The sequence below is a fragment of the Diabrotica undecimpunctata genome, chromosome 3 (assembly GCF_040954645.1).
Source record: "Diabrotica undecimpunctata isolate CICGRU chromosome 3, icDiaUnde3, whole genome shotgun sequence".
NCBI lineage: Eukaryota > Metazoa > Arthropoda > Insecta > Coleoptera > Chrysomelidae > Diabrotica > Diabrotica undecimpunctata.
Genome location: NC_092805.1, coordinates 61162974 through 61181456, shown reverse-complemented (window position 1 = coordinate 61181456; position 18483 = coordinate 61162974). Strand labels below are relative to the sequence as shown.

General features: G+C 31.9%; 1 long non-coding RNA gene across 1 annotated transcript in view; it reads left to right on the top strand.

Annotated features, from left to right (window-relative positions):
* The window catches only part of LOC140435618 (uncharacterized), a 152346-nt gene extending 139712 nt beyond the window's left edge, over positions 1 to 12634 (top strand). Inside the window, exon 5 of the long non-coding RNA XR_011950194.1 lies at positions 12409 to 12634. This is a non-coding gene — a long non-coding RNA (uncharacterized lncRNA). The remainder of the gene's footprint in view (positions 1 to 12408) is intronic.
* Positions 12635 to 18483: the final 5849 nt, after the last annotated feature.

Here is an 18483-nt window from a genome sequence, read left to right as displayed (position 1 = left end):
ACCTTGGAGAGGTCGTCATAGACCGGGGAACATTTCGAATAAAGGTGTTACTCGAAAAAGGAAGAATTCGAACAGAGCACCAACTAATAGGAAATATGATACAAGGCGTACGAGAACTGTGTCATGAGATAAAAATCGTGAATTGTAAGGATATAATAGAGAAATTGGAGGAAGGACAAAGAAAGGCGGAGTCAGTAAGCGAGGGGCTGACAGTAGAAATAAAAGGAAGGGAAAGAAGAGGAATATTAGGAACACTATTAACCTCAGTATTTGGAGTCAATGACGAAGCCTACAGTAACATTGAAGCATTAGATAATAACCAAAAGGAGCTAATAAAGGAATCACAGCACCAGGCGAAGATAATGTTAGAAACAATAACATCAATCAATCACACAGAGAACAGGATAAACGAGCAAATGAACAAGTTTAACAAAGCACTAATCACAGGTCTACAAGAAATATCTAAAGGACTTAACGAAGTAGAAGACAAAGCAAAAAAACTAGAAACCGAATATAGCACGTTACGAATACAAACGATAGCATTACAAGTTATGGACTTCATAAACGAATATACTCAATTTTACGAGGGAATATTAAACCTTTACTATAACCACGGACACTTCATTGATATAGTGAAACCAGGTGAAATAACCAAATTAATAGGGAAAGCAGGGCAGATACTGCCTCAAGGGGTCGAAATACGACGACAACCCATTATAGAAACAGAAGTCAGTCATGACGACAGATATATAACAGTCATCGGCTACTTCATAGTGACAGGGAAAAATAGGTACAGCATGCTCAAAGTCACGGCCATACCACTTAACGTTGAGGGGTCGGTGTTGCGCACATTTGTCGCCCCAAGGAATCTACTGGTCGTAGATTATAACACACTGCACTACTTCGAATTGACCACGGAAGATAGAGAAAGGTGCTTACTGTTGACAAAGGCGCAGATAGCGTGCTCACCAACGGCTATAAGAAACATGGATACCCAACCAAACTGCATACTAGAAGAAATTTATGAGCGATCTAAGAATAGCACATGTCCAGTGGTAGCCAGGACAATACAGACAGCTCAATGGAGTAAGATAAGTACTCCCAACCTCTGGCTAGTTATCACGCCAGTCACGATACACATATCCATTATTTGCGATGGAAATCGGAGCGAAAGAGTACTGGAACGAGTCACATTCCTGAAGCTTTCACCCAAATGTATCGCCCAAACGAAAAATATTACATTACTCCCCACTAGCAGTGGGGTGGACAGAGCAGTGACGAGTTACCTGAAGTCGCCAATCACTCCCGTGGCCCAACTGGTGGCGAGGACACCCCGCAAGTTTAACACGCCTCTAAACACCTACCTTGACATACCAGGAGGAGAGCTACGTCATGTGTTACTTGAGGAGGAGAGTCTGGAACAAGAAATGACGCATACGCAGTGGCGATCGATTCACGAATCTAATTGGCATTATTTTGTGGCCACCGGGATCATTACTATAATGGTAATAATTGGGATACTCACGTTATGGAAGTACCGTCCTGTTGCACGACTATGTCGTTCAGGGAATCCACAAACTCAGACTAACGAACAGGAAGTACCTGTATTAGTTAGTAATCGGCACAACATTGTACGGTCGACTTCACAAGTTGACATCCCACTTTCCACATTTTCATCCAATTGCCCTAATTTTAATCTAGAGATAGAGTCGGACATTGATAGCTAGGGTACGGTTGGAAGATTTTGATTATTCTTAAACTATTTATAATTTATCATGTTTGAATTTTACTATGTTATGTAATACTTATATGTAAACTTTGAGTATTGACACTTGGGCCAGATTGCCCGATTCCGCAGTATGTCCAATATCAAATCTTCATAATTCATATCCGAAATTGGACAGTATAATTTTATCACCCAGTAGACCGAATGAATCTATTTGTTATTAAATACACACACGTAGTTAATTAGGTTACATACACATTTGGTCAATTATAAATAATAATTTGGACATCAGTCAAAAGTACTGACAAAGTTAAATAATTTACATAAATTAAATACACATATCACGCTAGGTACGCAAAAAATATTGACCCAAATAGAATTTATATAAAACTAATATCTCTTGACTAGAGAAGCATTCAATCAATATTCACTCAACGAACATATAGTCTTCAACGATCAACTTCATCAGTCTCTACTCAAAGTAATCCCGGGTCTACACCCATAGTGTACGTCTCAACAATAAACTCTGCTACTATTATTTGGTGTTTCCATTACAACAGAACGAACATCTTCACTGAGCCAACGAAGGGAATTTGTTCACCGAGCGATTAAGTGTATTTACATTAATATTATTTTTATACAATGATTAGATGCCCACAAAAATTTATAATATTTTAATCGAAGCACATGTACTAAAATCGTCAACAAAGCCTTAGTAAGTGGGTTTAGAATTTAGATGCCGCTTTACATGACTCACGTACACAATGCATATCTTCCTCTACTGCCAGACAGTCGAACGAGCTCGAATCGAACGTTTGAGAATGTAATTTGAAAATAGGGAAAAGAAATGAGATAAATAAATATCATTATATGAAATTGATATCCCGTATTACAATTATTTTGATATGCCACTTTTAAGATACTACTTAAAATTAATTGCCCAAATAACATGAAGATCAACCACAAACCAACAAAGATCACATTTGGTTAAACCGGACCTTTTTGATTGATATAAGCTATAGTATTTAAATAAATTATAATAGCTGTTCAACATTTTTATTCACAATAAACGCAAAATGTAATAAAATGATGCTAAAAAACAATTTTATACACAAAACAGCAATCACAGAATCAGAAAGAAAATATATTAGACTGTTTTCTTAAATTGGTCATGTCATCATAAAAATAATATAATTTTAAAATCATATTTTTTAATTTTTATAGGTAATTATATGTTGTTGTTTATGTTGATATTCTTCTGTCATATAATGCCTGAAATTCCTAGGTTACGATCGAAGTGGAATTTTCTAAATTTCCATATAAGTATGAAACCAGTTTTTACAGAAGTAAAAAGAATTCCATTTGATAAAGCATCATTTTGATTTTGCATTGTACATTCATCATTGTTAAATATTAATTTTTTTACAATGTCAATAGAAAGAATAAAATCAAACAAAATGCTACCGAACTCATCTGACGTAACTCCTCTTAGGCTTTTATACCACAAAAAGCAAAACACATGACGAGGAATTATAAATAGTATAGTTATGAACTTTGAGATATAGGGCAGATGCTTTTAAGAATAGAATAAGTAATGCAGTCTTTAGATCAACCGTGAATACTAAGATTGATGGGTCATTGTTTTTTTTTTGTCTTGGTCATTCTTTCTGAGCTTCATATGTACTCAAAATATAAGACTGGTACTTGCCCTCATTAATATTATATGTTTTAAAGCGGCAGGAAAAGTCACATTGACTTTCTTTGGAATAAATAAAGCCACATTTGTCTGTTAAGAAAGTGAAATTTGAAATCATTAGGATTTTTTTATTCACAGAGATTAAAAAACATAAGTAATCCTGATGTAATGTTGACTTAGATTGCCATAGAGATTCTAACTATAATTTGGTTAAACTTCAGGAACTACACAACTTTTTTTTAAATTTAAAAGCACGTGCTTTTGAAATTTGTGATTATGATGCTTTTTTTATTGTCTTTTTAACGTATCAGAACCCAATTATAAACCAACAATACTCTAAAACATTTTTTTACATGCTTTAAAACTCTATTTATGTAGTATTTTTCAAATTGCAGCAAAATGAATTTTGTCTACGAGATATAGCTGCATTGCTTTGTAGCATTTTTGTTTTACCCCGTATATAATAAAACGCCGAAAAATATTTTTTACCTTTTTGCGTCTCCGAGATTGCTAATATAAACATTTTTAGTCTGTTTATAATAATTTTAATTGCTTTTCGTTTGATATTGATTCCGCCTGGAGATTTGCGCATCAAATAAATAGGAATCTTTCCGTTTATGGTTATACCGATTTAGGAGGATGATATCACTCTTGGATGAACCGTAATAGTAGTCGGTTTCATGGTTGTAGTCATGAAGAATTTAGTAACATCGGAAATTCAGAAATTTAAAGTGTAGTGTAGTAGCAGTTAGAGGAGAAGCATATTGACTTCGCAACGGTGAAGATCTTTTTCGGTGATAGTTCCAAAAAAACACCGCCAAAAAATGTTTGTTTAATTCCATGAGTTAGAAGGAGATGTATTTAATCTTAAAACGCTATTTGGCAGTATTTGTAAAGTGAGATAATCACCGGCCTGTTGCTGTATTCCGTGCCAGGGGATTTAAGTAACAGCTTTTCCAAGGTTTTTAGAGGTCCACATGATTTTAAGTGAAAATTAAGTAGCCGAGTATTGACAAATACATATTGTTATCATCAGGATAACCTGAAACATAATTAATTAATAATTCAGAAAAGTTTGATATTTTATTTCGACATACGACAGTCAGTATTACCCTTTTTGTGTCATTTGGTACATAACCAAAATTTTAAATTCTGTTTTTTTAAAAGGTTAAACTCAATGTAAGTAATGTTGATCAAAATTGGGATATTTTGATTTACAATAATTGTTTAAATTGCTACAAATAGCGCCAATGTAAGGTTTGTTGATAAATTTGGATAATTTTGTTTGTAATAACTGTTTATGAGAAATATTAATAAATAAGTAATGTTTTTCATTAAACTTAGGAGTTTAAAATTATTTCTTTTAAAAAGAGTTTTACCCTTAAAATTTTTTTAGGAAAGAAAAGCCTTTCATTCTAACCAGCAAAAGGATTTTTGTAAACGGCGTCCATTTTAAATAGTTTAGGAATCTTCTTCTGGATTACCCAGGAAATCTCTGTAAGTTTTTTTTTATTTTGGCCAATTGGCCAAATGACCATGACCTGGCTATGCAACCAAAACACGAGTTACCGTTCGCGAACGTTTCAATTTATTTGCTTACCTTATCTCCAGCCTAGTAATTGTTCAGTTCCCTCTTTCGACCCCCTATAAGCAATTATATATTGTTACAAGTAACACCCAGAGTGGTAGGTAAATAAGAATTGCTAAAGCTTTCCCTCTGTTTAACAGGCTTTCTAACTATTGAAGATCCAATAAACTATTTTTTTTTTTCACTAAAACTCAAACTTTCTAAAATTTCGTAAAAACTGGTGATCCAATTCGTCTTCCACGGAGTCATAATGGAAAAACTTAATTAAACCTGGGTTTTAGTTTTTAAACAACTTTAGGAACCTTAAACACAACTTTTTTTTTGCCGTTTTTCTTCGTCCTACATATTCCTCTTCTTTATTCTTTTTGATCTTTTGTTTTTCAGAGATCCATTCTGTTCTCACAGATCTTCCTCATTTTGGGCCTTTTTCGTTTAAGACAACGGCGAATTTATTAAATTTTCTGGGCCCTCTCTTAATTCATTGTTCGACTCTGATATACTTAATAATATAATTAAATTTGAAACATGAAAGGAAGTATTAATACAATTTGGAGGAAGATGACCAGTATCATTAGAGAGTGCTATTGAAATACGTGTAAAAACGTCATGAAAGAAGTTGAGAATAAAAAGATCTGTAGTAATCAAACGAAGTTCAAGAAAAAATAATGGAGCACGAGAAAATGATATTAATAGTGCAAGAGAATATGACGGACACAGAACTTCAAAACTATACAATCTTCAAACAGGAATCGTAAGTGGCAGTAGCAAAAGTTAAAGCAGAAGCATATACAAATATGTACGATCGACTAGATGCCAGGGACGGAAAAAAAGATATAAAATAGATATCCAAACATAGAGCAAAGAAAGCAAAATATTTAATCAGATTAGATATATCCAAAAGGAAAACAATAAAATACTAATTCATGAAAAAGACATCAAAAAGAGATGAAAAAAGTACTTTGACAGTTTATTAAATTTTCTCAAGAAATTTTCCTCAATAAGAAAGTCTTCAGTGAATATGTAAAGATTGTAAGAAACATACATGAGGGAGTAACAGGTAACGTTGGGACAGGTGTGAAAGAGACTAAGAAATTTCATGTAAAAGTGGGATTGCACCAAGTATCGGTGCTTAGTCCTTATTTATGCTCATTAGTTTTGGATTGAATAACAGCCAACCTACAGGGTAAGATTCCATGTTGCTTAATGTGCTGATAATGTAGTGTTAATAGGAAATAGTGAAAGCGACTTACAAAAAAAGGAACAATGGAAAGGAGACAAGATTTTGAAGAAAAAGGTTTAAAATTTAGTAAAACAAAAACAGAGTATGGAGTTGCTACAAATAAAACGATATCATAAATGGTGAAATGATTGTGACAAGTAATCGTTTTCAGTACCTAGGATCGATATTACAGAGTAATGGGAAAATCAATGGACATGCATGTAGGATAATTAGGATTGAATGGGTAAATTGGAAGGAAGCGAGTGGTGTATTGTGTGACAGACAAATTTCAATGAAGCTAAAGGAAAAATTCTATAAAACAGCCATAAGTTCAGCTGTGATGATGATGGAACTGAATTTTGTGCAATTAAAAGAAGGAACATTTTATGCATGTAGCGGAAATGAGAATGCTTAGATGGATGAGTGGAGTAACAAAAAAGGATAAAATTAAGAATGAGTATATAAGAGGAAGTGTAGGGGCTACGTATGGTACTAATTGTTGCCAAAATTAGAGAGCATAAGCCAGATGGTTTGGTCATGTTCAACGTTAATCACTTAATACGAAGAATTGATGATCCATGGGTTCCTGGAAGGAGTATGAGAAAAAGATCAAGACATGGGGGAGACGCTTAGACAGGACATGTCGGTAAAGAGGATTGATATTGATATAACCCAATATAGAAACTTATGGAGAAATGTAATTAACGCAACCGACCCTGCATAGGTATAAAGGCAAAAAGAATAGTAATGACCATTATAAACCCTTTTACTTTAAAATGTATCTTAAAATGCCTAAGTTGTTAGTAGAAGAATATTAATGATAAAATAATGAATTAATTCAAGGTTTTATTTTTAAGATAACCTAGTAATTTTGGTTATTTCAAAAACCAGAACATCGAACAGAGTCCAAAAATGTAAAAATATACAGCTTTTCCAATTAAAGAAAGATAGGTTTGTTGCATAAAAACTTCAGCTTTTGGTACTTCTTCCTCAGAAAATTATCCAAAATCCTATAAGTAACTGGAAGTTTGCAAAATTAACAGCTCGACTTTAAAAGATGTTAACTTAGCGCATAACTTATTAATATGTGTTGAAAAATTTAAAATACAAATTCTGGTCGATATGTATACCAAGAAATTTGGGTATTAAAAGAAGGTCCTAATATCAATATATTTGTTCCATCGTCAAAGTTTACAAGATAAGTATCATTCCTATTTTTTTAAATTTTTAATGCTAGAGTATTAAAAAAACAAATAAAAAATGACCCATTATAGTTCCCTGTAGTATGCGTTCATTAAGAGAATCCTTTTCGAAGAACTACTTGTCACATTGATGTTTGATGGCTACTTTTTGCTTTCGTCCTATTAAGTAAGATATATGACCATTAATATGTAAATGGATCAAATTTGGAGAAAGAATAAACTGACAATAATAAATTAGCAATAGGGCTAAAAAGATGGAAAACATACGTTATCGAAACCTGCACAACGTCAACGGTAGTATATGGATTGTAATAGATTTATGTAATTTAAATTATATTTGCATTTGTTTATTGGCTGAACTTTATGTAGATTTGATAATATATAGACTACAAGCCCAAAGGATATTTTTGGGGAGTCATTTGACCTAAAGTGAATCACATATAAATCAATACCACAATGTGTAATACCAACTTAAGAAACTGTGCCGCCAATTCTTATCGGTACTCAAAGCATAGGGGTTAAATTTAAGTTTAGATTTCTCATCCATGTTCCAGCGAAAATATGCGGCGTTGTATAACGCTCGCCTAAGACTCGCTGATAACGTTAGTCCCGAGATCAAGACAATTGCGTGCCAACTAGAGAGTCAACACATAGTCTACTGTGTGGTGACTTTATCGCGCTTATACGAGTATATCATTTTTCAATGTGGATTCGCGTAAGGCACTAGCTTTTAAAATTGCGTATAAGATTACAAAAAATAAGCTGAAAAATAAGTGTTGGGTGAGAAAATGGGTGGATCGTCGAATTGACATGGGAGCCGGTTCAACTCTCATTAATGAGTTGCGGTTGGAGGATTCACAGCAGTTTAAAAATGTTATTTAAGTATCTGCTGTGCAGTTAGAACTGCTTTTAGATTTAGTAAAACAAAAGATTGTACAGACAAATACATGACAGATTAATGGTGATCCTTTGTTTTCTAGCTTCCGGTAAGCAAGCAAATATACCTTAGTATATTTTTAAAGTAAACTTTTCTCTTTAAGAAAACGCCTATAGTACCTTTTCCGAATTCCACCATGTACTATTGAAAATGTCACAATATAAAAGAAAAATAGTTAATTATATAAGCAGTTTGTAAGAATTATAAAAATTTTAAGCTGTCTGAGACTCTACTGGTGGAGAAAAATTATTTTCAACGACAGTTGGGGAAGCCATTGAAGTGAAGCAAGTTAAAGTACTTGCACTTGTAAGGGGAGGGGCATTGCATTTGACCAGTGGCTTCTTTCGTCCATATCGGAAATATTTGATAAAGCTTTACGATCGCTTTTTAATAATCCTTTGTAATAATTCAGTGTTAAAGTTTTTAATTTCAACGCTACGTATTCTCCAAAACGATCAAAATCGTATTTCGGCTTTTTCATGATTTCAAGGGCTTCCTTGAAAATAGAGTCATCGCCCTGACTTTGTGACGGCTTTTTGTTAGATCTCTTTAGATAAAAATTAGGAATTATTACTTATACCTATATTATGTCTTGTTCATGTTATGGTAATAGTAAACAAATTTAGTTCAGTGTCCTTTAAATACAAAAGAATTAAAGAAATATGTAGATGGCTTTGCATTACAATGGAATTTCTTAGGGTGCTTCAAAGCTATCGACGGCAAGCATATTACAATGGGGCTCCACAAATTTGTGGAAGTCTTTATCAGAACTATAAGAACACACACAGCATTGTTTTGATTAGAGTCGCAGATGTCAATTATAAATTAATTTATGATGATGGTGGTTGCAATGGTGGAATATCTGATGGTGGAGTTTTTAGTAACTGCTCCCTACACGAAGCTTTGGATAGCAAACGGTTTTCTCTTCCATAACCAGAAACACTTCCCGAAAATGACTTACCAGTTCCATACGTAATGTTGGCAGATGATGAATCAACTTGCATCTAATCGAATATTTATTTATCGATTAAGTAGAGCTCGACGGATTATAGAAAATGTATTTGGCATTATGTCCAGTACATTCCGAGTTCTACGAAAACCAATAAATCTGCACCTTATAAAGCAAAAGATGCTACCCTGGAAATCATCATATGTATGTTGCAAGTTTTTGATTAATTTCTACATCAAAGAATTATTTAAACTCTAGGTTAACTTTGTTTTAGGTCGCAGGTCAATATTTTTATGTTACCTACCTACCAAAAAGTTTCTTCCTTCTTGAGGTCAGTTTATCTTACCTTGTATTTCAATCATTTACATTGAGATAGATATATATATATATATATATATATATATATATATATATATATATATATATATATATATATATATATATATATATATATATATATATATATATATGTATGTATATTAATACGTTGGAATTATCGGGTAAAGTGGTCTCTAATGAAAATCTTTCTTTTTTCTAAGATACTCAATATTTCGCTATTTATTTGATAGCTTCCTCAGGAGTAAACTGAAACAATTTGACCATTACAAAAAATGGCGTACAAATACATTTAGAAACACTCACAGAAATTAAAAGATTTCGCAAATAAAAACTGACATTAGTATTTGAAATATTGAATGTCAAGATTAAATTGTCGCAGTAGTTGAGCACTATGAAAACACTAGTCATATGCTAGACTATACCAAAGCTCACATTTTGGCACAGTACATTACATGGCTACATTACAAAAGTAGATTATTTCTTGAGATGTATTACATTAACAAAAATAAAAACACTTTAAATTATAAAAGGACACTGGACAGTTAAGTAACATATATTGTAATATATTGAACAAAATTTGTAAATATTCAAAATAGCCAACATTCACCTTAATATCAACTAATCTTAATAATTCATCAAAGAAATATCATTCTTCTAACGTTTCTTTTATTGTTATTTTTATTTTTATATTTAAAGTAATTTTGATTTTTATCGTATTGCTGTAACGAATGTGCTTAAGACAATTTAATCTTGACATTCAATATTTCAAATACTTTAATGTCAGTTTTAATTTGCGAAATCTTTTAATTTCTGTGAGTGTTTCTAAATGTATTTGTACGCCATTTTTTGTAATGTTCAAATTGTTTCAGTTTACTCCTGAGGAAGCTATCAAATAAATAGCGAAATACATCACTTTACCCGATAATTCCAACGTATTTATAAATTATTTTTTGGTGGAAATAATCACTTCTAATATATATATATATATATATATGTTATACATTTTATAGTAAACGACTTTAAAATAATATTGCCAATATTTTTAAGTTGCATTCCTGAGACGACTTTATTGTACGATAGTTCATTCGATTACATGAAATCAACTTTAATTTAAGAATACAGAATACCTGTCAAAAAAATCATAAAATGTGATTTGTCTTTGAAAAGACAACCCCATGCAATGATGACAGTAAAATGCTCTTGTTAGTCTAGGGATTATTCGTAGTTTACCCTCAATAAACAGCAAACGTTGATTTTATATGTATGTTATTTAAAAACATAAATGATGTATCCTCGATATGTTATTAACTTACTGATAGTGGTATTTTCTTTTTATTGATTACCTCTTTTAATATAGGTAACCAGATCCTACTGGTCTCATTTAGCATAATTTAAAACAATATTGATAATCAGATCCTACTGGTCTCATTTAGCATAATTATTTGAGCCGCTTCTTTGATTTTCGCCTTTTTACCATCTGTTTCTTTTAGGATTGTATCTACTTGAATCGTTCCATTAAACGCTATGTTTATTTTCCCTTGCCTGTTTGCATATTTGAGATCTATAAAATTCTCTATTTTTAAGATAAAATTGATCACAAGGTATTTTATACGCACAATTTTTTGTTTTTGTTTGTTTATTGTCAAATTTAGTTTTAGATAAAATAGATCTCAATGTGTTTGTTATTTTGAATGTTGTTGAAATGTTGAATTTATTTTCTATCGTTTTAAGTTGTGCTGATAATCCTTTTATATTATCGTATTGTTATTATACTCGTATTATTTTTTGTGGGAGCTGTAGGATCTAGTTTATCTAAAACTAAAGCTAACAATGAACAAGAAAGATCAAGGAATTGTATTTATAAAATATCTTGTGAATGGGATTATTTTTATTTAGTTGAAACATCAAAACCATTAAATTTTAGAATAAGTGAACATCAATCTTATATTAAAAATAAAGAATTTGATTGATCTCAAATATTTAACCGTGCATGGGAAATGGCACATAGGGTTTAATGCAACGATTTAGGTATATCCCTAAAAAACCAAATGGTAAAAAAAGAAAAATCAAAGAAGCGGCTCAAATAATGCTAGATGAGATCAGTTGCGTCTCAAAATTCTCCAGGGAATGCAGTATGATTTTTCTAACGCGTATTCTCAAGTTAAAGTTGATTTAATGTAATCAAATGAACTATCTTACCATAAAGTTGTCCCAGGAATGCAACTCAACAATATTGGCAATATTATATTAAAGTCGTTTACTTTAAAATGTATAATATATGACCGATTTGTTAATATAAATAAGTCAGATAAAATTTAATTATTAGAAGAATTTTTACCAAGTACCAAAAAACAAAATTTGTTTAATACATTAACTTTTTTATCTTACCTGTGACTCACTTGTACTGATAAGAATTGACTTCGTAGTTTTTAAATTTATTATTGCATATTGTAGTATTGTTTTGTATGTGAGTCATGCTGGGTCAAATGGCCCATTAAAATCTCCCACAGCCTTGTAGTCAATAGTAACAGCATTGTTGTTCTATCATTTTATAGCTACAATGCTATCGCTTTTGTCAAATGAACTACAACAGTAAACTATTTAGTTTTATATTTGTGAACATTTTTAGTACCTTCAAATTTGATATTATTAAATGCAGATTAAAAATGCATACTGTTACGATAAATATTATGGCGCACAAAACTGTAAATATATAAATAATATATAAATTTATAATTCTTTTCTATTCTAGTATTTTCTCCAAGCCGCTATAAAAACCAGTCTGGATTCCCGTTCATTCGAGGCAATTCAGGTCAACACCGTTGCAAGGCACGATGAGACCGGTCTTTCCCCATGTTCGAGCCAATTTATGTCTGCTTCGAGAGAATTCCAGAACTAACGGCATTTTATATTTAAAGAGGGAACTTTGCTGAGAACAGTCAGTCGAAAATAAATTGTTGTATCGAACAAATTGTATAATAAAGTAATATAAATTATTGTGTTTTTAGTGAATTGGAATAAGTGTAGAAGACTGTAATAAATTAGAATAAGTGGAAATAAAGATTAAATAAACTAAGTGTTAGAACATTTTAATAATAAATAAAGACAATACATTAGATTTAATAAAAAATATAACAATACTTTTAATAAAGATTTCAAAATAAAAAAAAATATTATCTTTGAAGGTATTTTGCAAAATATTTACATAGGTAGTTTAAAAGCAAATTTCTACTAATTTAAAATATTCTCACAAATAGTAGCTGTATGTTGTCTACCTTAGTATATATTAAAATTTAAACAATAACTATTTTATAAAGCAATTACTAATGCTTTATAGCCAAATCTGATTAACTCGCCGAGAATTAATTGTTGTTTGCAGCAATTACTTCCAAAATAGGGAATCGTAGATTCGTCTAAAGAAATTTAATTTTCAGTGGCTTAACAGTTTGAATTTAGTTTTTAGAATAAAAATCTTATTTTAGCTGGTTTAGACTAAGTAGAAAGATGATCATAGTCTATTTCATATATATAAATAACCTAGATACTTATTCAAACATTGTCTATCGCTATCAATATCTATTATGATATAAGAGTGTAATTTTTACATTTAGATATTTTCTCATTGACGCTCAGATTGTACTTTAGCATAAGTATTCTGTTGAACGCTATATAGTATACCTGGATCATTTTATTCTCGTTTCTAGAATCAGTTAAAAAAATCAAAAATGGAAAATATTTTCAATTTATAACATGAGTTTAACTAGAAAGATTATTATCATCATCAATCAGTTCTTTTGGTCTTAAGCTTTTTGCAGTTAATTCCCAGCGATTCTTTTGACGTTGTCTGTCCATCGTGTAAGTGGTCTACCTTTGCTTCTTCTATCAGCCTTATGGTCTTCACACTGTAATTTTTTGAGTGCCCTTTATTTATTTTGGCTACATGATCCGCCCAGTTCCACTTCAGCCATGCTATACGCTCTATGACATTTGTCACGTCTTTCCTTCTTCTTACTTTTACGATTTTAACTCTATCTCTGAGAGTCTGTCCAAGAAGCGAGCGTTCCATTCGTCTTTGGGCTACTCTGAGTTTGGTTGCTATAGCCTGGGTTAAAGAAAGTATTTCGGCGCCATAAGTCATGAGTGGAAGCACACATTGGTCGAACCTCTTTTTTTTCAAATAATTTGGCATATTGCTCTTGAACATGTCTAATAGAGCCGCATATGCGGCCCATGCTAAAGTGATGTTTCTTTGCAGTTCAGCAGTTTTACTGCTTTTCATGAGGTCATTTTAGGAGCAAGTATTTATACACACATACACATATATATATATATATATATATATATATATATATATATATATATATATATATATATATATAATGCATGTTTCTGGGAATTGTTGTCGGCTTAGCGGTTTCCTTTGCAACAAAGAATTTCAATAGTGCCGATTTCGCGGGAAAGCCCACACTTCCCAAAATGAACGGTACCTGTAACTGCCGCTTGCTTTAAATGTCTCATTTGTGCTTCGACTTTTTGTTCAAACGCAACGAACAAACGTTTATTATTGCCACCATTAGTGATTATTAGCGCCATTATTAGTGTTTATTATTGTTTAATTTTTGCCAAAAATACCCTCGACTGTTGTTGAAACGGCACAAATTGTTGCGCTTGTGAAAGACGGTCACACTCAACGACAAGTCGCAAGAACTGTTGGCGTAAGCCTATCTACGGTTCAACGAGTGCTTCAACGCTTTCAGGGAAAGGGTTTGCTTTCCAGACGACCTGGCTCTGGACGAAGAAGAATGAGAACGGTACCGTTTTCTTGTGTTTCAGGCTTTACGAAACCGGACCTCAACTGAGATTATGCATCGAAATCGTCTACAGGATGTACGAAATCGCAATGTTAGCGTTGTAACAGTCAGTAGAAGATTTCGTTCTTTTGGACTATCTTCTCGGGTAATGACTACAGGACCGCCACTTCGCCTGGTGCATCGAGTTGCACGACTAGCTTTTGCTCGACAATACGCGTATTGGGAAATTAACGATTGGAGCAGATGGATTCAGATGAATCCCGTTTCTGCCTAACTGGATCCGATGGACGTGTAAGAGTTTGGAGGAGAACCGGTGAATGATTTTCACAAGCTTGCATTGCTCCAAGAATGCCATTTGGTGGAGGCTCGGTCATGGCATGGGGAGGTGTATATTCCGACTTTCGCATAGAATTACACTTCAACGAAAATGGGTCCTTAACTACACGAAGTGATATTACGGAGATTCTAGAAGAACATGTTATGCATACCATGGCAAGGCTTGGAGAAAACGTCGTTTTTATGCAGAACAACGCACGAACGCACGTTGCCACGATCAGTATACAATACTTGGACGAGGATGGAATTACGAGGTTACCCTGGCCAGCTAGGTCTCCGGACCTGAATTCCATCGAACATATCTGGGACGATTTGAAAAAACGTATCCAACCCCTAACATCTCCTCCTAACAACGGATAGGAGCTTAAGGATCTGTTAGTGAGAGAGTGGAATAACATATCACAACATGTAATCCGAAGAAAAATTGAGAGTATTCCCCGTCGTCTGCAAGAGGTCATTAGACCAAGTGGAGGCAATACACGATATTAGTCATTGAAATTTTACTGACATTTTACCACGTTCTGTATTTTCCATTTTTTTCGTATGCCTGTTTTATCAAAAATTTGGTTTGTTTTCTGCTTTTTCAATAAAAACAATAAAAAACCGTTTTTTTTTCTTTCAGAACAAACATTGATGACAAATAAAAAATACGTTAGCCTAAAAAAAGGTTATTACTGCACCAGAGGCAAAAATATTCCAGAAACTTAAAATTTTCAAGGTGACCCGGATTTTATGATCGCGAGTGTATATATATATATATATATATATATATATATATATATATATATATATATATATATATATATATATATCATCATCATCATGTGCAGCTTTATCAACCGTTTCCAATTACGGTGCAGCCTCCCTTATTTCAATGTTATTCTATATTCGACGATGTCTTAGTTATACGTTGTTCGTATATATATATATATATATATATATATATATATATATATATATATATATATATATATATATATGTATATATATTTATATATATATATATATATATATATATATATATATATATATATATATATATATATATGTATATATATTTATATATATATATATATATATATATATATATATATATATGTATTTATAAACTAATCATATTTCGTTGCAGTCGACTTTTGGATTTTCGCTTGGTACCAGGTTTATCACGTATTGTGTCTTTCCAAAATTTATGTTCAACCCAACTTCATTACAGAGGGCATCTAACTCACTAAGCATAGTTCCAATTTTTTTTAAGTTATCTGTTATCAGAACAATGTCGTCCGCTAATTAAATTCTCGGTTGTATTCGATGGATATTTCTATAATCTCTTTTATGCAGTGAAAGTTTTTTAGTTGAGTTGAGCTGAGTTTTCTAATTTTTCTGTTAGTTGCTCATCATGGTTTTGATGACTTCTGTATAATTCTGCATAAAAATTTTCTACTACCCTTAGTAATTCATCTCTGTTGGTGATAATATCTTTATCCTTATCCTTTAATTTCATTATTTTTTTTTTGCCGTTTGTCAATTTTTTGAAACTTTGAGACTGTTGTTATTTTCAATCAGATTTTTGTATTATTTTACGTATCTCTCTAAGTTCATGATTTTCTTTGCTTCTATTACTTTGCATTTTTCTCCTCTCTTCCATTAGTGCATGCATTTAGGAAATTTTTTATTTGGCTGTATGATTTCTTTTGGTAGTGTATCTTTTGGCTTTCCTCTATAGCTTACGATAAATAATTTTAGTATAACGATCTAATTCCTCCCATAAAAATAAACAATACAATTCCTTTTTATAAGGGTGGGAGGATCATCGTATTTATTTTGAATCTATTTTGCTATCGCATAATATATTTTTATTTTCTTTTTTTCCTCAAACAAATGTTAGGTCGTGTTATTTTTTTGATTTAGGAACATTTTTATTTAATGAAAATTATATGACAACTTACTTAATTATTTTGGTTTCATAGTTAATGCATAAAATATAATTTTCTATATTACTAAATGAAATTAAAAATTAATATAATTTAGTAATCATAGATTTCGATACAAAAAAATATATTTGTATTTTAAATGCGGCTATTGCCAATAATACACAAAATACCAATATAAACTTGTCTGAAACCCATTTAACTTCGTCAGTTACGGCTCTGGTTAAAGTTTGTGTGTGTTCCAATTATTAATTCTGAGCACAGTTTCAAAGGGTAAAAGATAACCGAGTTTGGCACGACAATTAACAAAACGAAACAGCGTGCTGAAAGAATATATCTGATCCCAAACATTGTTAAGGTAACTGGAAATTCGTGAAAGGAATGTGTTATGAGAATGCTATGAAATATTTGACAGTTTTTAAAAATGGTAAAAGAGGCTTGAGTTATTTTCTCTGGTCGTAACAGAAAAGGGCAAAAATCTAGTAAAAATAAATTTATTGTTTTTTGGTTTTAGAAGTTCTCTGTTATAGCAGAAAGGATCTGATAATACAATTTTATATTTAACTATACAGGATGTTTTGCGTAAACGGAATTAAATTTATTTTTGAAGATTGTCGTATTTAAAATCTAAAACCTTGCACTTTTGCGTAACTATAGTTAATGTGCGAGTCTACAATATTAACAGTGTGCTATCACCTACATTTATACAGAAAGCCATTAACTTTGTATTATTACTAAGATCATCGTATTTGTTTTTGTATGCAGCCCTTAAAAAAATAATTAAAAAAGGCCCTGAAATAAGCCTTCCTTCTTCAGGAATATTCGTCATTTCCATAGAAGGAAATGAAAATAAATATTACATAATATATAACATAACACACACAAGAAAGAAGAAAAAAATCAGAATAAGAATCGTTTGTACTTTTAAATAAAAAAAAACAATAAAATTCTTCCAAACTTAAACATAAAAAAACTACCTAATTAAAAACCTACAAACTTCGTAAAATGTACCTAACAAAAAATAAAAATTAGGAAGGCAAATTAATGAATTAAGGGCTCAAATATTCCACCTCCTTGTGCTAAACAGTAACCAAATCTGTCATACACATTTCTCCTCATATTTTGGAGTAGAGCTGGTGTAATGTTTGCAGAGAAATTAAGTATTTTTGCCCTTAATTCGACTAGGTTTGTGGCCCTTTCAAACTGATGCCTACAAATGTTTTCTTTGAGAAAACCCCAAAAAAAGAAATTGTTAGGCTCTAAGTCACAGGATCTAGCGGGCCATTTAATTGTACCGCGTGTACTTATCAGTCGATCAGGAAACGTTTGATTGAAGAAGTCAATAGTTGCTCTAGAGTTGTGAGCCAAACACCCATCCTGTTGAAAATAAACCTCGTGCAAAATTAACGGAAATGCGTCGAACTGACAGAATAATCTCATTCTGTAAAAGTTGTAAATATTTAGGCCCGTTTAGGTTTTCATCGATAAAAAATGGACCGACAATATGGTTGCCTAACATCCCAGTCCAAACATTTAACTTTTGCGGATGCTGCGTTCGCACTGCAACACTGAGGTGCTTATTTTTCTGAGAATAATACCTTGCAACGGATGGATTGTGTTTTTTATATAATGAAAATAAAGATTTGTCAGAAAATAAAATATTTTTTAAAAAGTGTACATTTTCATTCTGTTTATCTAACATAATTTCACAAAACTCCATCCGCCTAAAGTTATCTTCCGGAAACAATTCTT